The sequence below is a fragment of the Limulus polyphemus genome, unplaced genomic scaffold (assembly GCF_000517525.1).
Source record: "Limulus polyphemus unplaced genomic scaffold, Limulus_polyphemus-2.1.2 Scaffold350, whole genome shotgun sequence".
Classification (NCBI taxonomy): domain Eukaryota; kingdom Metazoa; phylum Arthropoda; class Merostomata; order Xiphosura; family Limulidae; genus Limulus; species Limulus polyphemus.
Genome location: NW_013665960.1, coordinates 281,114 through 290,862, shown reverse-complemented (window position 1 = coordinate 290,862; position 9,749 = coordinate 281,114). Strand labels below are relative to the sequence as shown.

Here is a 9,749-nt window from a genome sequence, read left to right as displayed (position 1 = left end):
ACATTTTTTAAACAACGTTAGCGTAGTAACTATACCTTTTAAACAACGCTAGACTAGTAACTACATTTTTTAAACAACGTTAGCGTAGTAACTATACCTTTTAAACAACGCTAGACTAGTAACTACATTTTTTAAACAACGTTAGCGTAGTAACTATACCTTTTAAACAACGCTAGACTAGTAACTACATTTTTTAAACAACGTTAGCGTAGTAACTATACTTTTTAGACAACGCTAGACTAGTAACTACACTTTTTAAATAACGTTAGCGTAGTAACTATACTTTTTAGACAACGCTAGTTTAAAAAGTGTAGTTACTAGTATGTTGTTTAAAAGTGTAGTTACTAGTCTAGCGTTGTTTGAAAGGTATAGTTACTACGCTTACGTTGTTTAAAAAGTGTAGTTACTAGTCTAGCGTTGTTTAAAAGGTACAGTTACTACGCTAACGTTGTTTAAAAAGTGTAGTTACTAGTCTATCGTTGTTTAAAAGGTATATTTAGCAAGTTGAACGTTGAACGTTAATTAAACAACGTTTCAATCTATCTCTGTATATCTTCATTAGATGTGATACATGGAAGATAACTGGAATTTGACCGAAACGTCGTCTACTCTACAGTTCGCCTGACAGGTTGTTCGTTTCAACAATTTTCAAGAGCAACACCATGATTAATGCTGTCTATAAGTGGAGGCTAAGCTAATAAATTGCTATTAATCTATAGAAGACAGCACTTAGTCACTATTGTAACCAAAAATTAAATACAGATAATTATTAAATAATGGAATAAGATTGCCTTATGGCTGGTGAATCACCGATATCCTACACAGCTCCAGAGATTGCACATGAATATGTAGAACACCCTCTCTCACTCACAGCAATTTATTGAATCACACTGTATGAAAGCATGACTAATATTCCTAACGATAATCAAGTAATTAAGTAAGTTTGAAATAACGAATAAAACAGTGTTGTTATCATTATAGAAATTTTATGTGGACTTCATGGGTAGGTTAGAGAACGTGTGAAATATTTTTCTAAACACACACACACATACATTTCACATGCTTGTTTCCTATTTCTGTGTATTTTAATTATCCACATCTCTTTTGTTAACCGTTCAAAACATGTGAATTACAACCATATCGCCACGAGGAACTTACAATGACCAGCTTTAAAAAACAGGTTATTAATTTTACTAATTTGATCAAAGAAGATATTTTTTCTAAATATTCTACTCGCCGGTACTTATTAATTAAACGCGCAACCTTTTTATTCATGAAGTAATCCAAAGGATCGTTAGAAAACACATATACTTCAAACTGATCATTTCTTACTTACCGAATATTTTACAGGAACATTTCTGGCTGACAATCCGCATACTATAAATAGTGGAATAAATGGGAAAATTATTGGAAATAAAAATATTATTTTACTTTATATTTGAATTCGATGAAAAATTTAATCAGGGCCATAATTTTCATTTCGGCTAATAATTTAGGTAGGATGTTGATTAATGTTTCACAGGATATAAGTAAACAATTAAATAGTCATTTCTATTTCCAGTTTTGTTTCACACATTTCCATGATTTTCAGTAGAAATATAAATTATTTTTTGATTTTTCTGAGCAAAGACAACGTTCAAAAGCCTACTATTATAACTGATTATTAATTAAATATATGACATTAGTGAAGTAATAACTGAATAGTGTTGTATTACGTAGTGTCTAATGTATACTTTTACGGGCGTTTGTGCGTGGGAAGCTTTTTAAGCTTCATTAAATTCTGAAAAAATAAAATTAGGAGTAGAGAAGTATAAACGACGTCATTATATGCGTAAGGAAGTGATGGGTATAGATAGTACTATGCATTGCAAAGGGAAAATTACTTGGGGAATGGATCTGTCATCCCTCAGAACCCCGTGTCAGACAGCAGTTTTTATGCATTAAGGTTTTGAGTGTGATTTTTTTTATAAGCACTTAAAGTATTAGTAACGAACGTCACCGTGCTGTATAGGGACGTGGGAACAATAATATCACTGAGTTTTAATACCTTCCCCCAATACACAGGTTATAAAAGTGTCTCTAGACTTGGTGGTTTTTATTAGATAAGTCGACCGGCTTGTCATTTTTGATCAGATCATTCGGCTCAAAGTGTATTTTGTTCTAGAAATGTTTAGTGGGTATCACGTATTATGGAGTAGGTTTAACCTCACAGTCACTAAGACGCCTCACACGGCCACCAGATTCGCTTAGAACTCTGTTTGTACCTAACCTCCTTCTCCTACGTGAGTAGTCTATTCAGGTGACTTAACTGTTTTAATTACTTTAAATACACAACACTGCTTTTACATTTTATAAAACTTGTGCATTCAATTACAAAATATCACCCCCCCCCCCCAAAGAAAAGTTTCCTACACGAAGCACGGTTTTGCACCTAGTGTTTGATTAATTCAGTCAGCTACAAATACCTAATAATCATTACATTATTAAATTATGGCCACAAAAAAAATACCTTTATCGATCAGCAAATACCGCTAATCCAAGAAAAACACCTTTCAAACTTCAGTGTTAAATTTTTGGAGTAAACATGCCCGCCAGTGGCACAAAGTATGTCTGCGGACTTATGACGCTAGAAACCGGGTTTCAATACCCGTGGTGAGCAGAACACAGATAACCCATTTCGCAGCTTTATGCTTAACTTCAAAACAAAACAGTAAAACATAATAGAAACTTGCACGTGTATCACGACCTGTAATAAAAAGCACCATCTAACGGTGTTAAAATAAGTTTTATAAATTTTTCTGTTTATCAAAAATGGATTACGGACAGTGTGTTTTTATTTGGCAAATTAACTAAGTTCTCCTTCAAATAATATTATGAAGGATTTTAACATTAATTAGAAAAATGGCCCAATTTTATGAATTTCAGTTTTGATTAAATTAAGACATTTCCTGCTTTTTAATGAGTAGGTGAAACTTCAAACTTTTGAATTAATTTGTTATTTACTTTCACTTGTAGTAATTAGAAGCTGATTTTTACTACGGAGAAGTAAGTATGTACAAGAGAAGCCTTAGAAAAATATAAATATGCCAATAATTTTTTATTTTCTTCTGATATTCAATGTCACAAGTAGGCGTAACATAATTCAATTCAAAATTAAAGTCTAGCACAGCAGAGAAGATAGATATAGACTGATATAGATATTTTATTACTCGACATAGTCTGTACAGTTCTTTCATTAGCTTATCAACAATTACTTTGAAATGTAATGTTCTGTGCATTCAGTAATTTTTTAATTAATATGAGACCTTTCAATTCTTCCGCGTGGCCTAGTTGGTTAGAGTATCGGGCTGTGGAAACCGAGGATCTAGGGATTTCGATATACTACCAGCACGTTTTGCACTTTCAAAAGTTGATGCATTATAAGAGTGATAGTCTATTCACCTAAGAGTATCCGCCTCAGGCGACGTGTGCTTCCGACTAATTTCTTTTCCTCTAGTCTGCAGTTTAAAGTTATGGACAACTATGCCTGAACCACAGAAAAATTGTACGTCTGTATCAAATAAGCTCATGTTGGTCCTGTGATAGAACTCTGGATTTTGAAGCTGACGTGCTGTGTTCGAGCCCATGCAATACCACAAAATATCCATCGTAGCTTAAGCTGTAGGTGCATTAAAAGAGTGGCAGCCAATCTTTTAGCATAAATGACTGCGTTAATTCTGAGCTAGTTAAGAAAAATTTGGGAAGAATAAAGAACGATAAGGCTCCTGGGCCAGATAATATTTCACCAAGCGTTTTGAAGGAGATTAAAGATTGGATATGTGAGCAACTTATTACTATTTTTTGAAAGTCCTTGAATAGTAGGTAGGTACCCAAAGATTGGAAGTTAGCTAATGTCACTCCTCTTTTCAAGAGAGGTGATAAAAATTGTCCCAGTTATTATAGGCCCACTAGTCTTACGTCAATTGTGAGAAAAGTTTTGGAAATTCTGATAAAAGATGCTTTGCAAAGTCATTTAACAAAGTTTAGAATGTTATTGGATAGTAAACATGGTTTCACTAAGGGAAATCTTGCCTTAAAAATGTTTTGACATTTTTTGAAAATGTTACTACTTATGTAGATGAGGGTAGAGTGTATCTGGATTTTCAGAAAACATTTCACAAGGTGCCCCATAAAAGGCTTGTAAAAAATATTTCTATAGGTGTGGGAGATAAGTTAGCAACTTGGATAGAAGAGTAGTTGGATGGAAGAAAGCAGAGGGTTGTTAGAAATGTAGTTCAGTCAAACTGGATTAATGTGGTGGGCGGTAGGGTGTAGTTCAAAACTAGGGACGGCAGCAGTTCGTCTTAATAGCCTTACTATAAATACATAATACAAATACTTTAATGAATCTTTATAGAGTATGTAGGATTCAACGTACCCTGTGAATGATAAACGCTGTTTGCAAAGAGCTTAACATTGACGACCGAAATTCACAACTTACTGAGTTACTACTAACGATGCTTTTACATTAATTCGACATTTTTAATGGTTCTCAAGTGAAATTTAATTGTATTTCTTTGTTTTAATGTAAGTTAGTCAAAAGATGAATGATAAAGGCTTGTATAGTAGGCCTACATCTTTAAGTTCGTATTATTGTGTAAGCTAAAAAAAAATCGATTCTTTGAGTTAAACCTAACGTCTATAAGCAGCTGATGTAAATTAATATCTCAGCTTCTTGGATGTACATATGAATTGCGAAGTGAATAGAATAATTGCCAATAATGATGGGAAATACCTCTAAACACTGTATCATCCTCAAATTTCGTTTATATTCCTGAGAAAATTTGACTATTTATATTCCAATGTTCTAAGAAGTTAACAGACTTTTCCTTATTTTAAAATGTATACTGTCGTCAAGTTTCTTTAGAAATAATTTTAAATGTCTATAGTCTTTCTTAACCTTGTTCACATTCGATGAAGAATTTTAAAACTGTTGCAAAAACGTGCTAAAACAGTTTCTTCTTTGCCTTTTTTTATCAGTGTAATTCGGAAATGGATGTGTAATGATATCATGTTGGTTGTGTATGTGGTATTGAAGTTCTATACAAGTTTCTTAACATGGCAAACGAGTTGAATTTACTTGTCATTGTGGTCTCAATAAAACTCGTTTTTTTTCTGTGTGTTTGAAAGACTGACCAGAATGTGTGCCTCGACAGAAGAGATTAGGAAAAGGTGGCATCTTTCGCTGGCAAACAACCGAGTTGGAATTGTAATTTCTTTGAGAAAGTGGGTTACAGAACAACTGACGCATTTCTGATGGTGTGTTATTTTAAGATATTTGTGAAGCAATAAGAATGCAAGTGTTGTTCAGTTAAATGAATACAAAAACATTCAGTTGATATTTATCCTTTTTATTATTCTGTATTTTGTTATTTTGCATCTTGATTTGCACGTTTAGAATATTATACGTATTGTTCCATTAGTATGATGAGCTGTATACTCTTTAACATATATATTAAGTCAATCTTTTCCAGAGAACCTTTCAAGTTCTTCCTGTTGTACTCTCCTCACTCCACAAAAGTTTTTCTGTCGGATTATTTGGAAACAGTTGATCTTCTTGGGTTCTTGGACGATTTCAGCCCTAGGCCCCTGGAACATTCCACATCCTGAATATGCCCCCCTCATCCATTGAACGTATAGATACTGCCTACCTTAACAGTATTGTGTATTTTGAGTATTTGCTACAGCCTCATAACACTTTCCTGCACCCCGTGGGGGGGGGGGGGGTTCGCGTCCTTCAGTTTGGGATTCCTGGTTTAGAGAAACTGAAGGGTGCTGATGTCCATATTTATTGCTTAAAGCTTGCTGGTGACAACCTCATAACTCTTATATTATTTCTTGATTTTTTTTTTTTATCATCCAATGCAGACCCGTGTCAATGGCGTCTAACTCTGTCAGAAAGTAAATGTTAAACGTATGTTGTTTCTTATCTGTGTTCTAAAATTTCGTCCATACATTTTCATATCGGATTGAAATACTTGTGTGATTCTAAACACATTGGGCTGCCATTAATAGTACGGTAAACAAGAATAAATATTTCTAGCTTCTTCCAGAACAAATCGGTCATCATGTAAAATACATTTATAAATCCTTGGAAACACTCACCATTCGAACATATTTCTGGGTTAATCAACAGCAGGAAGTTTTAAAGTTAAGCTATTATGACCTATTTTAATACAGTTCTTGTAATTTTATTTTTGCATCATAAATACGATACATTCCCATTACCAATAAAATTACGTTCAATTGTTCAAAATTATTATCTTAGAAACTAATTAACACAATAATAATACCCCATTTTTTGATGAAAGAAAATAGAATAAAACATTTCTTTCAACTTTACTAGTTAGTTTCATAAAGTGTTGTACTTGTAAGTGCCGAAATTATTTTACTAGCACACTTGAACTTGCCTTCTTCTTCTTTTCTTTTCTGTGTGAAAAGTTAACATTCAAACCACCAAGTAATTTTAGTTGTCTAAAGAAAATTCCAGTTAAGAGTACAATGAAAACCGTTTTAACAATATGAAACTCTAGGCTCTTGTTTCCACTTTTTTTTTTTTCTATCATGAGATTCAAGTCGTTATTCGTTATGTTTCAAATTAAATAACTTACGTGGTTAATATCATTATACGTAACTCTGAAACGGTCACCATTATTCAATTAATCAAAATTATTTCTGGTTTTAGAGAAAATAGTTATACATAATTTATTTTATTTAATAACTTACCAACTCCGTTTGATGTATCTTATTTAATAACTTACCAACTCCGCTGATGTATTTTATTGATGCGCCGGGTGTGACCTAATGGTGAGCGTGCCCAGACTGTGAATTTGAAGGTTCGTGGACTAAGGTCAAGTCACACTATTCGGTTCAAACAAAAGTAGCCCAAGCGTTGGCGGTATGTTTGTTTGACTAGCTGCTTTCCCTCTAATTTATTAGTTCAACGTTAGGGATGGCTATGCGCCTATAGCCCTTGTATATCTTTGCTTTGTTTGTTTGTTGTTAAGCGTAAAGCCACACAATAATCTGTATGTGCTATGCCCACTATAAGTATCGAAACCCGATTTTTAGCGGCATGAACCCTCAAACCTACCGCTGAGCCACTTGGAAGCGTATAGCCTTAAGCGAAAATTCTAAAAATATAAATTTAATACAGACATAAGTTGTATGTATTTTTAATTAAATATCTGACATAAAGTAATATAACCCTTACAGTACTATTAGGTTATATTTGTACCAACGTATGTTTATGCAGAACTGGTGGGCGCTTCAGTCCTTTTGTTGTATCCTAGGCTACTTATCTTTTCTATTTTAAGGACACAAAAGTCGTTATTTTGCATTTGCGATTTTGTCTGTTTAATATTGATCCCCAAAATTGATTTCAATCATTTCTGTGGTCATATTGCTAGGTGTTATGTAACAATCATATTTTCTTGCAAATACTATGAAACTCTGAAACAAGATCTTGTAACGTATGTGTGTTTATAGTGATTAGTTTCATTTTTCGCTTGAATTTACAACTGGAAGAAGTGATAGTGAAGTTGATAGTAGACTCCCCTTTCTTTGCTCTAACTCTTTACGTATTCCGGAAATCCTTCGTTCCAGCTTCCTGTGCCTAAATGGAGGTTAATGACAGCAGTCGCTTAATCCGTTAAAAGTGCGTTATTAAAAAAAATAAAAGGTAGTATCAAACGAATTGACATATAAGTGATACTTATCATGAATTTGTTTTTCGTTAATTCTAAAATAATGGATTATTGTAAGTATGTCTCATATTCATCAATTCTTTCACTTGCTTACTCTCATCCCTTTTTTTCTAGGGAAAGGTGGTCAAGTGACACCAGCTAACCTTACTATTGAGTTCAGGATACTGTACGAAAAGTGAATTTCCTATGAAAGTCGTGAAAGAGTTATGTTGCCAAGTTTTCTTCCATTAATCAAAATGTTTGATTCAAAGAACAAACAACTGGTAATAAATAATATATTTTCTACCTTAATATACACTTCAAGGTCACATATCCTTTTACCATCACAGGAACAAGTATTTATATGAGGAAAACGTTGCTGGTTGTCATTGAAATATAAGGAATACTCATATTTAAATAATATTAATACTTAATAATGTGTTCTCACAGAGGCGACACCAGCCTCTTCCTGGTGAGGAGGATGAGGCGGGCTCAACAAACATTAGAGGGGAGATGCACTCTACATCTTGTAGTCACATATATTGTAGTATTTAGGAAGTGAACAGACTTTGGCAATAAGCATTGTTCATTAATGCTGCAAAGATTTTCATGACTATGATGATCCTATACTTCCAAGATACATATGTTCGCGCCAATGCTTAAGTTGAATTTGTTTGTTTGTTTGGAATTAAGCACAAAGCTACACAATGGGTTATCTGTGCTCTGCCCACCACGGGTATCGAAACCCGGTTTCTAGCGTTATGAGTCCGCTGACATACCGCTGTGCCACTGGGGGCCTTAAGTTGAATAACCCAACATTCAGAAAATAGTAGATAAATAAATAAATAAATAGCTGAATGACTCTAGGCGAGGGCTAACCACGTGGTTGACACGACCGACTTGAATGACTATAGGATTTAAAGCATTATTCTCACTGGAATAAATGTGTAAACAGTACTCAAGCAGACTAAGAAGTGCCTAGTACTTGCCACTTGAAGGTGTGGTTTTCATAGCATTCATGTGCCTATTCTTATATAAAACCGCGAAAAAAGCATTATTCCAAGAACAAAGCTGAACTAAGAACAACCTATAAATACATTCTAATGAACAGGCACCAGTATGTCACTTAGAAACCGGTTTTTGTTTTAATTGTTAATTGATCAAGTAGACTAAACTTGAATAAACATAAAAATTATTGAATTAATTTACTTAGAGACGCAATTATGACACATCCAGTGTGGACCTCTAAAATTTATATAGAACTCGATCATATTCTTTGTGATATATACAATTTACATACTTTGTTGACAAAAACTATTATCTCTTTGGAATGCAAAGGCACGCCTTAAGAAAGTACTTTTGATTAATAATTTGTTATTTTTCATATTGGTTTTTTTACCCGTATTTAGTTAAATAACTGAATAGATGGGGTATCGCAACGCCTCTCAGGTGCTACTGACAGAATTATTTTGTTTTTTTAAAAAAATAACCTTTTGTAATTTTTAAATCTGATACAGTTTTTATTAATTACACACAAATATTAATATGCGCGGGCACACACAGAAATACGTGATAGCGACATACAAACATTTTCAGAAAAAATAAGTTAAAATTATTCTTATTTTTTCCTTCACTATGTTTCAGGCCATTTTAGACTTGCAAGGAATGTTGTATAGATGAAATTCAGGTGCTCAAGCCAAAAACATTTTGATTTTAACCACACACCCGTCGTCTGTAGATAGTTTTGGACACGGTAGTTATCCATTAAAAACAATGGCCATTGTATCATAGCGCTAGACATCAAAATATACTAGATTACATTATTTTTTATTATTTAGTTATCAACATCCGTTCTTTATTCAAAAATTTTATCTTTTGTAATTTTTTAAATTTGATACAATTTTTATAAACCTTATTTAATGCTCTAATTTGTCTCTTGACATTGTGGTGTTTAACGCATAAAGTAGTGAAGCATGTTTTGAATTTCGCGCAAAGCTACACGATGGCTATGTGCACTAGTCGTCC

At 33.4% G+C, this 9,749-nt stretch overlaps 1 long non-coding RNA gene across 1 annotated transcript in view; it reads left to right on the top strand.

Moving 5' to 3' along the window:
* LOC111085366 overlaps window positions 1–8,126 on the top strand; it is a 26,046-nt gene extending 17,920 nt beyond the window's left edge. The window contains exons 3-4 of the long non-coding RNA XR_002610214.1: window positions 5,170–5,298; window positions 7,860–8,126. This is a non-coding gene — a long non-coding RNA (uncharacterized LOC111085366). The remainder of the gene's footprint in view (window positions 1–5,169; window positions 5,299–7,859) is intronic.
* Window positions 8,127–9,749: the final 1,623 nt, after the last annotated feature.